The sequence below is a fragment of the Gordionus sp. m RMFG-2023 genome, chromosome 1 (assembly GCF_954871325.1).
Source record: "Gordionus sp. m RMFG-2023 chromosome 1, tfGorSpeb1-WG-v2, whole genome shotgun sequence".
NCBI classification, from domain to species: Eukaryota; Metazoa; Nematomorpha; class Gordioida; order Chordodea; family Parachordodidae; genus Gordionus; species Gordionus sp. m RMFG-2023.
Window position 1 is genome coordinate 30,609,781 of NC_088775.1, and position 13,784 is coordinate 30,623,564.

Consider the following 13,784-nt stretch of genomic DNA (forward strand, 5'->3'; position numbering starts at 1 on the left):
CAATTTTGCCCATAACTCACGAACGGTTTATTCCCTTTGTATGCAGTTTAAAGATTCTGTAGGATCAATTAACGCTCTACACTTTGGCATGAATTTCGGTAATTGATCCTCACTTTAAAAAAAAATTCCGCCAACTTCACATTTTTAAAACCGTTGTAACTCGGTCACGGTTGGTGGTACGGATACGCGGTTTGCAGATTATTAATGTACATATTGTATACTACATAATTGCCAAGTTTCAGATTATGATCTTATTTATTTTAGGTTTTGGCAAAGTGCCAACACTTTTTTATTTTGCCCATAACTCACGAGCGGTTTATTCCGTTGGTATGCGGTTTAAAGATTCTGGAGGATCAATTAACGCTCTACACTTGGGCATAAATTTCAGTAATTGATCCTCACTTTTTAAAAAAATTCCTACAACTTCACGCTATAATAACAGGTCATAACTCTGTTGCGGTTAGTGATATCGATATCCGGTTTGGAAATTATTAACGCACAAATTAAAGCCTAAATAATTGCCAAGTTTCAGATCGTGATCTTTTATATTTTCGGTTTTGGCAAAGTGCCAACACTTTCTAATTTTGCTCATAACTCAGTAACGATTCATTCCGCTGATTTCCGGATAGAAGATCAATTAGGATCAATTAACGGGCTATACAATGATATATGTTTCGGTAATTGATCCCCAAATCGTTCCTACAGCTTAAATATTTCCGCCAACTTAACGTTTTTAAAACGGTTATAACTCGGTATTGGTTAGTGATATCGATATCCGATTTGGTGATTGTTAATGTACGTATTGAATACTACATAATTGCCAAGTTTCAAAACATGATCCTTTTTATTTTCGGTTTTGGCAAAGTGCCAATACTTTTTTGTTTTGCTTATAACTCACGAACGGTTCATTCCGTTGATATGGGGTTTAAAGATTCTGGAGGATCAATTAACGCACCACACTTTGGCATAATTTTAGGTAATTGATCCTCACTTTTTAAAAAAATTCCTACAACTTCACGCTATAAAAACAGGCCATAACTCAGTTGCGGTTAGTGATTTCGATATCCGGTTTGGAAATTATTAACGCACATATTAAAGCCTAAATAATTGCCAAGTTTCAGATCGTGATCTTTTATATTTTCGGTTTTGGCAAAGTGCCAACACTTTCTTATTTTGCTCATAACTCAGTAACGGTTCATTCCGCTGCTTTCCGGATATCAATTAGGATCAATTTACGGGCTATATAATGGTATAAATTTCGGTAATTGATCCTCAAATCATTCCTACAGCTGCAAATCTTCGCACTCTCATTATTTTGCTTATAACTCAATAACCTTTGATTCCGCTGATGTCTGGTTTGAAGATCAATTAGGATCAATTAAGACTCTAAATAATGGCATAGGTTTTGGTAATTGGTCCTTACATCGTTCCTACAACTTCACGGACCTGTGAAGAAAGCATATATAATTTAACTCACATTCCAATGCTTAACGGATTTCATTTGACACACATCTGTCTTGTTTTTTAAAAGAATGTTAAGTAATATCAGATTTTTAAAGTTGTTAAAATCAGGGATGTGAACCCTTTGACATAGAAAAAGGGTCCGAGTTCAAGGTTTGGTGATCATGAAAAATATTGACTTAAAATTACACAATGTAAAAAATTTATTTATATTTTCGATGTAATGGCACATCCCTTAATATCATTTATAATAAAATATTATTACTAGTGTTTTTATAGTAACTAGTTACATTTTTGCAAAAATATAACTAAATTATTAATTTTAAATTAAAATTTTGATTAAATGTCTAATTCTGTATGTGCGTTTTTTTTTAAATATTTAACATTGAAAATATTTGGAAATGACTTAATATTTTATAAAAAACTATTTATTAGGAGAAGGGTCATGTATTAAAAAAGTAATTATTTTGCATTTCAGATACAGAATATAAAATGAATTTTCACTCCCTTGTTATTTGATGAGGATGACATTCAAATGATGAAATACTATTACCAAAACAACAGACTTAAATGTAAAATTACCTTAACCAAGTTTCGAAAAATATTTTGGATTTCACAAAGAGAAGGTTGATAATACAGACAATATTTGTGTTAAATGTAGTGTTTGCAGTAATAGTATACGGCCAGATGGGTTGACCTTAATACCTTAGAGTAATGGACCTCCATTAGTATGGGGTTATCCTTGCATAGACTGATTTGTTCCCTCGTTTAGTAACAACTCATTCGTGCGAGCGGAAAACTCTAAAATTAATAAATACATTTCACTAACCAATTGCAATCTCATACCAATCGTATCAGACACAACCGGTTTTTTTGGAAATCATGCCCTAACCTTCTTCAAATCCCTTGGTAAAAAAATTCGCGCCATCACTGGTGACCCACAGGAAGGCTTCTATCTCAGACAGCACATATCTATTGATATATGCAGATCTAACTACAATGCCATCCACGGCTCCCTTTTTTGACCCCTCATCCCACCCAACATACAATTTATTATACTGATTTTTTTTTTATTATACAGTTTTTATATAGATTTTATTTTACAAATAATTTACATGATATTTTTAATATATGTTTTTAAATTACGTATATATGTTTTACTTTTAAGGTTCAATTTGACTAATAAAAATTTATACATATATACTAAATTGATTTAATATAATTTATTTTCTTGTTGAAGTAATATTCAAATGTTTTTTTTATTAATTTTTACCGAAAAATATATATACTGATTTATGATAAACATCATTATTTTATTAATAAATAATTATCTTCAATTATAAAAAAAAAAAATTAGAATATTTATTTATAAATCAGTTTTATTTTATAATCAAATGTCTATCACATTCAAAAACTAATTAAATATGCTAATCAAATTGATTTAAATTATATTCAATAAATTTGTATTAGTATGATCTTTTTGTATAAATAATATAATAAAAATGATTTGATGATATTATTAAAATTTGGTAATTTAACACATTTAATTTTTAATAAATTTCATGCAGAATAAAACTTATAACAAAATAAAACATTTTTTAGACTGGATCGACCCCGGTCTGGTCTCACTTAACTTAACGGTTCATCGGTTCGGTCTCATTTTAGAAAAAAGGACCTCACCGTTACAAACCCTAGTTAAATATCTCCTATCCCCTCTAAAAAAGGTATATTTCAGCATCTAATTTATCCAGTCAATTTACTAAAACACATCTCTAAGTTTATTTTCACATAACTTAATAAATTATTATTATTATATTAAATATAACTTTTAAAATTAATAAAATTATTGTAGTAATTTTTAGTTAGATGAGCATGTAACGATATTTTTATTTTGATTAATATTATTAATTAAATTAAATTAACTTTTTATGAATGATTAATATAAATTAAAAATGCTTATATAAAAAAAATATTTTTTTAGAGAACACATCATTCAATTTTTAAAAATAAAGGAAACTAGATGATGAGAAAAATAATTCAGCCACATCAAATTAATTAAAATAAACTTTGACGGAAATACGAATTTTAAAGGTATCAGCAAAAATGAAGATTTTATTGAGCTAATAAATACTCTACCATCATAATATTCGTACAAGCCTTAATTTCGGGAATATCTAAATATGCCATTCAAATGAAAGATGGTTTAAGTGAAGATTATTAGAGTCCAGTGTTTTTTGCACAACGGCTGCTTCTTCTGGATTAACTAATTAATTTTAAATGACTTTGATTAACTTCCCAGGTAGTGATGCAAAATCGCTACATTTGAGCCAATTTTTTAAAACGGCTATATTTTAACCAGAAAAATATTGCCTAAGCCTCGAGATTTCGCTAATGGAGGCTCAAACCTTACGTACCATATATGAACAAAATCTTCAGGCTTGCGTAATATTTTTCTGGATATTCACAGGCAAAGACGATGATCTTGTGATACATTAAACTTAGTAGCAACGGAAGATGCCAACACGATCCTTTTATAACATAATGATTATTAACATTGCCGAATTAAAATGCCAACTCTTTAGGTCCAGGTATTGTAATTGTAGGCCTTTGGCTATGTTATAAAAGTAATATTGGGTTTTCAAATACTCTTTTCTAAAAATTTTGAATTATAATCTATATTTAAAAAGTTATTAACTTTTACTCATTTATCTTTCAAAATAGGGAAAAGGGATGTAGAGGAGAGTAGCAACAGATTCTTGAAAATGTGGATACTTTATTTTGAAAAAATTTTATTTCATTTTTTCCAATTTCAAAATATGTCAAAAAATATTAACCAAAAATAAGTATAAATTCTTAGTTAATAATTTCCCACGGCATTATATGAGATGATAAATAAACAAACCATAATAGAAAAAGACATTGTGGGCAAAATTTTAACGATATAAAGAAAAGCTTTGAAATAATATCTAGATTCGGAACCTGTCCAAAATGCTTATTCAAAAAAGGGAAGAAAACATAAAAGGGATTATAATCCAAATTTATCCCAATATGTTGTCGTATAATAATATAAATATTCTCATTGAAACCATAAAAAAATTTAAAAATAGATTCAATTTAACGATGTTTTTCAATTAGGTATAAATAATGTTTCCAAATCAGAAACAATAGATTTGTTAGTAAGATATATTGAAAATTTCATCCATTAAATCTAATCATTGTTCAATTATGCCAATTGATAAAAGAACTAAGAAATTCGTTCCTACAACTTCACGGACCTTTTCTTTTACGAGGCTAATGTGCAGTGTTGTTAAAATAACGGGCTACTTTTTTCAGTAGCGGTAGCTTTAGCGGGCTACTTCTTTTAGAAAATAGCGATAGCTCGCTACTATTTAGAAAGTAGCGAAGTTGCTTCAATTTTACATAATAAATACATCTAAAAATTATTAAAGTTAGTAAGATATATTAAAAATTTCATCCATTAGATCTAATCATTGTTCAATTATGCCAATTGATAAAAGAACTAAGAAATATGTTAAGGATCTTAGAAATTCACATATTGATGGTGCTAAAAGATATACAATGCTTAGAGCATGTCAGAGTGATTTACTGTTAAAATCGCAAAGATTTTTAAGCATACCACTCGGTTATATTATAAAATTTGTTTAGATTTAAAATGCTTATATTTATAGAAAGTTTGCTATCATCATATTTTGTAATACCTTGATTGCAGCTTTGAAAAATTTAAAGGATACTCTCATTTTCAATGTGGCTAGTGATATTGTTTTCAGCAGAAATATCCAACCCCCCCCCCCCCCCCCCAAAAAAAAAATCCAGATTTTTTGTAAAGAATTTTGTGGGATATTACCGTATGCGATTAAATCTCTTAAGATTTTTTGATAATATTTTTGGGGAAGTGGTTCAAAGATTTTTTTAATATTTTTTGATATAAATATTTTATTTTCATGCAAGCTTGGGGGTATCAGCTTATAGCCATCATTAGAAGGAATTGGAAAACCCCCAAATTTGAGAAGGGTTCTACAATTATGACTGTTCAATAAATTTTGTATATACTGAAAATTTTTCATAAAAAATTAAAAAAACTTTTCAAGTCCAACTTACGGACTAGATCCCATCACGTAACAAATTATCTAATTCTCTCTCCATTTCCGCTCTCCATTCGAAAGGCACTCTGCGTACTGCACAATATTGCGGAACATAACTCTCTTTTAAACGTAACCTCATAATCTAATAAACGACTTTTTTATCAAAAATTTCCCCATATTTATTCTTCAAGCCCTCCACTGCTTTTTGCAAAACTATCAAATTCTGGTTTACTTCAATTTCATCCACTACTACGTTGTCCTCAAATTTTTTCCTTACTAATTTCGCTGGTATAATTTCTGACCTTTGCCATTTATCTCTTTCAAATTTAATTACTTTCAACTGAGAATTATCTAAACATTTTCTTGTATCATTATTTTCTCCTCCAAATATCTTCTCAACTTCCAAATAATTGTTCACTCCATTATTAGCTATTTCTTTAATATACTTCTTTTCCACTTCCATATTTCCACCAACCAAATTGTCTTCCATGCTATTATCATTTTTCCCATCATTTCCTTATTCTCTTTTGGCATTATATTTCCATTTCCACTTTCTATCTTAATCCCCTCAAAAATATTCCACAAATTATTAAGCACCCAATTTTCATTATCCAATTCCACCCCATTTCCACTTCCTTCTCTAAAACCCATAAATTACATCGTATTTCCTACCACCGCTAGTAAATTGCTTTCCCTATACCATCATTTTATTCTTTATTATACCAATATTTGGCTACAATTTATTTACCAACTCATTACCGAGATCGTCGCTCCCGTAATAACATCATTATTTCTTTATTTCCTACGGTCACCTTTACCCTCGGACATATCAAAATTATCATTCTCTACCATCAATTTTGGACTCATATCACTTACAAACTCGATTTCCTTTAAATTATTTTTTTTCTCACTTTCTTCGAAATTGTTTACCAACTCTGATTTTTTATCCCATTCCAGATTTATTTTGTTATTTTCCTTAATTATATCAGGCATTATATCCCTCTTCAGATTTATTTCCTTTATACCGTTTTTACAAACTTTGTGCATTAAATCCCAATTTTTTCCCCTTTCCGCGTCACTCTTATTTATAATATTATTTATTTGCCCCTGACACTCTCCCGACGCGAAATTCCTTAATATATTTCCTTTTCTATCATACAGTCATGCCACTGAACAATCCTTTTGTCCAATTTCTCGACATTTGAAGCATGTGACACTTCCAACATTATTTCTTTCATACAAATATTTTCTCGGTACTTCCTTTTCATTTTTATTATGTACATCCGATGCTAAATATTCAACTGCTGGAAATGCTCTGTTACCCAATAAACATTCATCCCGTGCATGCCCCAATTTTTCGTATTTTTCACAAACAATTCTTTTATGCGTATTTCCAATAATTTATATGCTGGAACATAACAACTTTCTAAACTGCGCCCTTTATTTCCACATCTTTTATAAGACACTGGTAACGCCCTTTTAACCATTTTTCATTACAATCCTTGCTTATGTGGCCAAATTTTTTACATGTATAACACACTTTTTGACGACGCTCCTTGCTTTATTTTCTCCTTACAATTTCTAATTATGTGGCATATTTCTCACATGTAAAACATGTTCCATTTAATCCCATTCCACTTAACCAACCCCTTTTATTTTCCTCCTTTTCTCCTTGATTTCTATAATTATTTATGTTATATCTTTGATTTTCTTCGTGATATTTTTTAATTTCCCATTCCATTTCCTCAACTTTTTTAAGCATTTCCTTTTCCTCTTTTTCTTTTTCTAAAATTTCTCTTTCAATTTCCTTTTTCTTTATATTTTCAATTTCTATTTCTTCTATTACCATACACTTTATCATATTTATTATTTCATTTTCATTATTTCCATATCCCATCTTTTTATTTTCCGTATCAATTTCATTTTTTTCTTTTTCAGAATCTCTAATGATCTCTGGTTTATTAACATTAATTCCAAATTTTCTATTTTCAGAATCTTTAATGATATCTGTTTTTAATATTCCATTTTTTTCATCATATATATTTCATTACACAACTTTTCTATTTCCTTTTTAAATTTTTCATTTTTTCTATTTCTATTTGTTTTAATATTCTTATTTTATTTATATCTTTATTTCCAATTTCCTTTCTTATACCAAAAATAAATTATAATCTATATTACTAAAATTATTGCTACTCCCAAATAAATACCTAATTGAGAAATATTTTTAATTTCCACGTAATTGTATGTTTTCATACCTAACAATTCTTTATATTTTAAATTAAATTTTCTTTATAACAAACTAATTAATAACTTACTAAAAACAATTTTGCAATTCTAAATGAAAAAAAATAAGTTAATGCAATTATTACTAAGATCATTAATAAACAATAAATTAAATTTTAAATGAAAAAAAAATTTACCTTTGATTTCGAATTTATTTTTATTATAGCTTTCGTATAGAGCGGTAGTAATTGGTTACGCCGAATAACCTTTTTTATAATTATAGGTCTTTTTTTTCACAACACCAGAATAATAAGTTTAAATCTGCTTATTAATACTTCTATAAGATTATGTCTGCTTATTAATGGAATACTGGATTTTTTAGAACTTAGGTTTTTTTCTACTACGTTTTTTGTTTTACATCTTTTTATATTTTCTTTATTTTATTTTTTAGATTTTTCAAACAAAAAAAATAAATAATAATTCTTCTTTTTCATATGTATAAAAAACATATACTTTAAAACATTATATATAAAATAATCTATAATCCAAAAATAAACATAAAAAAAATATAATATTACAACAGATCCCATTAGAGAAATATGTCACATATTATGGTTTAATTATAACAGGTATCTGGGTTATAGATGTTGTTGTGATTGCATTATTTTGATTTGAACTTATTTAAAATCTTGTGTATATAAATTTGAATATTTACGGAAAATATTTTTTTTTTATATATATAAAATTGAATATTTAAAGTTCATGTAAAATTTGAATATGTACATTGTTAATAATGAGTATTATATTATAGAAAGAAAAGATTTTTGGTTTTAATAATTTTGGTTTGTATAAATTTTTGAATAATGATTTAAAGTTGATTATAATGAGAAGAAATTTATTATGTTATAATCGGATGATGTTAATATTATATAAAAGACACAAATTTTATAATTTAAGGGACTTTTTTAATTTTTTTTACTTTCACTTAATTTTTCGCATATAATTTTTAGTATTTTTTACTATTACTTTTTTCTTTTTTTTGGTTATGTTTCCCTTTATATTAATTTATATAATTTATAATTAATTTTTGGTATTAGTATTTAATAAAGGATTCAAAACTATAATTTTAGTATATATTTTTATTTCTATTTATATTTAGATTCTTAAGTTCCCAATCCAAAAACCACCAACTGTGACAGTGATGCTAGAGAGAGGATTTGTTAGTCAAATAAAACCAGGTTCTCCTATTCAGTCTAATGCATATCAATTATACAGTGGGACAAGGAGACGTGTCAAACTGTATTCTAATACAAAAAAAAAATTCCAGAAGAACGTAAGAAAAATAGTAAATAAAAGTAGGAAAAATATTTAGAGAAGTATTCTAAAAAGAATAAAATTTATCTTCTAAAATCTAAATTGGATTAAAAAGAGATTTCGATTTATTTTTAAAGATGTAGGTTGAAAAAGAAATATTATTTTACGATAGCAATTTTGGTAAATATTGATAAGATTATGTTACAGAATTATGTAGGAATACAATATCTAAAATTAAAAACAAAGAGTTATAAAGGTAGCATTCATAGTAGATAAGATATAAAGAAGTTTGTGTTTTATTTATCTAGTTATAAATTATGAAATTATTAGAAGTTACTGGTAAACTTAGAAACCAACGGAATCTAATTTGGACTATAAGATATTTTAGATTTTAGAATTATTATAAGTTATTAGATAATTGATCACTAAACTATGATAAAGAAAAAGAAACATAAATTGTGAAGATTAAAAGTATAAGACGAATATACATCTATTGTTATAAAATAGTTGTTGTTGTAATTAAATTCTTATTAAAGATTTACGCTTAACTTTTATTTTAAGGGCTGCGAGAGATAAAACAGCCTCAAGTATTTGATATGTGAATGTAGTATAATATTAGGTTGTTGATTAACCAAAAATCTTCATAAAGAGAAACGGCTTTCGTCATTAGAAAATTTATGCCGCAATCGAGCTCATTTAGGGATCGGATTTTTATTTTTGATCAGTAATAAGATTTGAGATCAATTATGCAACATTATTCTAATACAGAAAGAAAAACATGCTTTAGAAATAGATTAGACTTCATTAGTTTTTCAACAACTTGTATGCGAAAAGAGATTATATATTTCAGCAGTTTTTTTTTATCAAAGGATGTAAACCATATAGTGGAGAAGAAAATAAATAGATATTGCTTTAAAGACGTGAGCGCCCAAAAGTGTATAAAGTAGGAGGAAATAAAGTTAAAATTTTTTTTTTTAAAAAAAGATATATTTATATTTAGGGGAAATATGTAGATTTTTTTAGATTCAAGATTATCAAGAGAAATTTAGATTTAAAGGGCAACTACAAGCAAATGGCTCAATGAAGATATGGGTCTAGACTTTATTGAGGGTAAAGGGGTTGTAGAATTTGATATAAATATATAATTATTTAGCATATTGTGAATATGTATTATAATTTTAAGATTTAATTTAGAGAAAAAAGTGAGCAATTATATTTCGAAGATTATGTAAGGAAGAATTAGATTAGAGGCGATAACCTTATACACTAAGACAGAGTGGACATATTATAATTTTATTGATATATTGGATTTGAGAATGAATGTAAGAAAAAGTGATAAGAAAGTGATAAAATATTTCAGAAGTTATAAAGGGTTAAATAGATTATTTTAGGTAGATGTATTAGATGCGATTACCCGAAACCTTAAGACAAAGATCAATGAGAATAAAGATATCTTAAGACACATCGATATCCTGGCAAGTGCAAACTGTCGTAGAAGACTCGGAAATCTAAAAGATCGATACAGTTACAAGAATTAGATGAAAGGGGCTAAACAATAATAAGAGAACGTTAAAGACAAGCGACTAGGTAGAACAAATGGTCAAGACGTTGCTGCAATCGTTAATCGCTGACTAACATTGCCAAATCTAAGATAGGAAAATCGACGATCATAGAGATAGGAATTCGTGGAAACAATTGTTAATCGCAGACAAATTATTATAAACCGTTTACCGTCATTAGTTACCAGAAACCGTTAGAAACAAGCAAAAACTAGGATAAATTACCAAAAGAAATTAAGACGGAATATAAATAAAAAAAGAGACTAGAAGAATTCATCGTGAATCGTGGATAGCATGCGTTAATTGAGTTCGTCAATAGCCAATACAGGGATAAAAAGCTAATCGTTTACCAGGGGTTGACAAGAAACAGAAGGATTCAAGAATTTCAGGTTGTAATCGGATACAAACAGTCCTTAGAAGTGAAGAATACTAGACAATAGACAACCATCGTTAGAACTTAGATTTGGTGAAGATACAAAGAATACTAGACAATAGACAACCATCGTTAGAACTTAGATTTGGTGAAGATACAAGATCAGTAAAGTCGAAATCGAAAGAAGGTTGGCCATTCGCAGAATGATGGGATCTAACTTAAGTGGAAGGATGTTGTGATTGCATTATTTTGATTTGAACATATTTAAATATTTACGAAAAATAGTTTTTTTTTATATATATATAATTGAATATTTTGAGTTCATGTAAAATTTGAATATGTACATCATTAATAATGAGTATTATATTATAGAAAGAAAAGATTTTTGGTTTTAATAATTTTGGTTTATATAAATTTTTGAATAATGATTTAAAGTTGATTATAATGAGAAGAAATTTATTATGTTATAATCGGATGATGTTAATATTATATAAAAGACTCAATTTTTATAATTTAAGGGACTTTTTTAATTTTTTTTACTTTCACTTAATTTATCGCATATAATTTTTAGTATTTATACTTTTACTTTTTCATTTTTTTGGTTATGTTTTCCCTTTATATTAATTTATATAATTGATAATTAATTTTTGGTATTAGTATTTAATAAAGGATTCAAAACTATAATTTTAGTATATATTTTTATTTCTATTTTATATTTAGGCTCTTAAGTTCCCAATCCAAAAACCACCAACTGTGACAGGTGTGAGAAAGAATAAAGTAAATATTGAGGCTCAAAGTTAGGAATCTAAAAGTGAAAAGATCCAGAAATAAATTTATAAGAACAATTGCTGAGACAGATACTGTAAACAAATCGTTGGTATAAGTTAGCCTTTGGACAAAAGAGTCTCCAAGGCACAGGATAAATTGGTGGCGAAACTCTGAAACAAAAGAAGCGATAGAGAAGAAAAGGCATGCCAGAACGATGGGATAATGAGGTTTACAAAATAGGAAAACAAAGTGCCGTTAAAAAGATGCAAGAATTTAAAAAGTATAAGATAGCATGAACATAAACTGAGGAAGGAAAGAAAACTATGATCAAATTGCAAACAGTCGATGAAAAATAGAGGATGATATAATGGCCGTTCATAACGTGAATAATGTAATGGATATGTTGCGATTGATAGTAAAGGATTAAGACTTGGATTATATATATCGAAAAATACGATATGAAGAAAAGGGATAAGATAAAGATATTTGATGTGATAAAGTTAAAAATTCTGGCTGTAGGTAGGGGTAGGGGAGAAGTTATGAAAGCGTTAAAGATGAAAAGAGGTAATTCAAAAAGAGTGGTGACGGAAATAATTAGGGCGGAAATGGATGACAGACTTGGAAAATCCGGTTCTATTCGAAGAACTATTCTTTGACAAAAAGTGATTTAGTTGTGTATAAGGGAAGGCGTATTAAATCAAAGTTTTGGAGAGAATTCTAGAATAGGTGTAGAAGCAATGATGGCAAACGCTATGTAGTAAACGCTGTATCAAGGATTCATAAGTTCGCTAATATTTATAACAATGAAGATATGGACACAAGATATGCTTTTCTATGCTGATAATCTTTTATTGTTGGTAAAAAGTGAAACAGCGATGTAGGATAAAATAATCATATGGAAGACGGCTATTGATTCAAAAGGTTTAAGTAAATGAAGGTGAAACTATGGCTATGATTGGAGGCGGTTGAAATAAAAGGTTTACATAATCTGTGAGATGCTGTATAATTTACCCCGATGAAGCATATGTGGATCATGAAAGCGGAATACAAAGATTAATTCGAAAGAACGAATATGAGATTGATTAAATGGATGTGTAAGCCTTATTTCTGAGTAAGAGAATAACAAGCAAGGATTTGCAAAAAATGTTGAAATAGAAGCTATTGGAATGGGGAACATAAGAAATAAACTGAGGTGGTTTAGGCATGTAAGATGATCGGGTAAGAGATGCAATTTATAATAATGGGATCAAGGCTTCGAGGAGGTCACAAGACGACAGGAATGAAAGTGATAATAAATCACATGAGAATATTGGGTCAATAGAGGTCAGCACGACACGGGTTGTGTGTAACCCGACTCGAGCTCGGACATAAAAACTTTTATTTTGGGGCTTGGTCGGGTTGCAAGAGGTGTCCGACCCGATAAATAAATATCCTAAATAATCATTTTAATTTATAATGGCAATTACAATAATATGCCATTTTTTGTCTAACACATTTATCATTAAAATGTCATCAGAATAACATGTCATTTATTTAATTATTATTTTACATAACATCCGTTTAAGAAAATATTTTGTTTTTATATTTTTGCATTATTATTTTACATAACATCCGTTTAAGAAAATATTTTGTTCTTATATTTTTGCATTATTATTACATATTTTATTTACATCATATTCCATCAGGTTAATTAAAATATATTTATCTAATATTTATTTAATAAAATAGCCTCAAATTTTCTAATTTTAAAATCGTTTACCAAATCTTAAATTGGTGGAAGATTTATCAAAGCGGCTTTCCCAATTTAAGTGTTTTGGCTCTTAAATTCCTGACTATCCCTGCTTCCTCGGCTAACAGTGAAAGAGCGCTTTCAGCGGCTTGTAGGGCCGTTGAAGATAGGAGGATTTGTTTAAAGCCTGACAAACTCGACTCCTCATTATTTATATATCACAATTATTCACTATCTGATACTATTGAAAA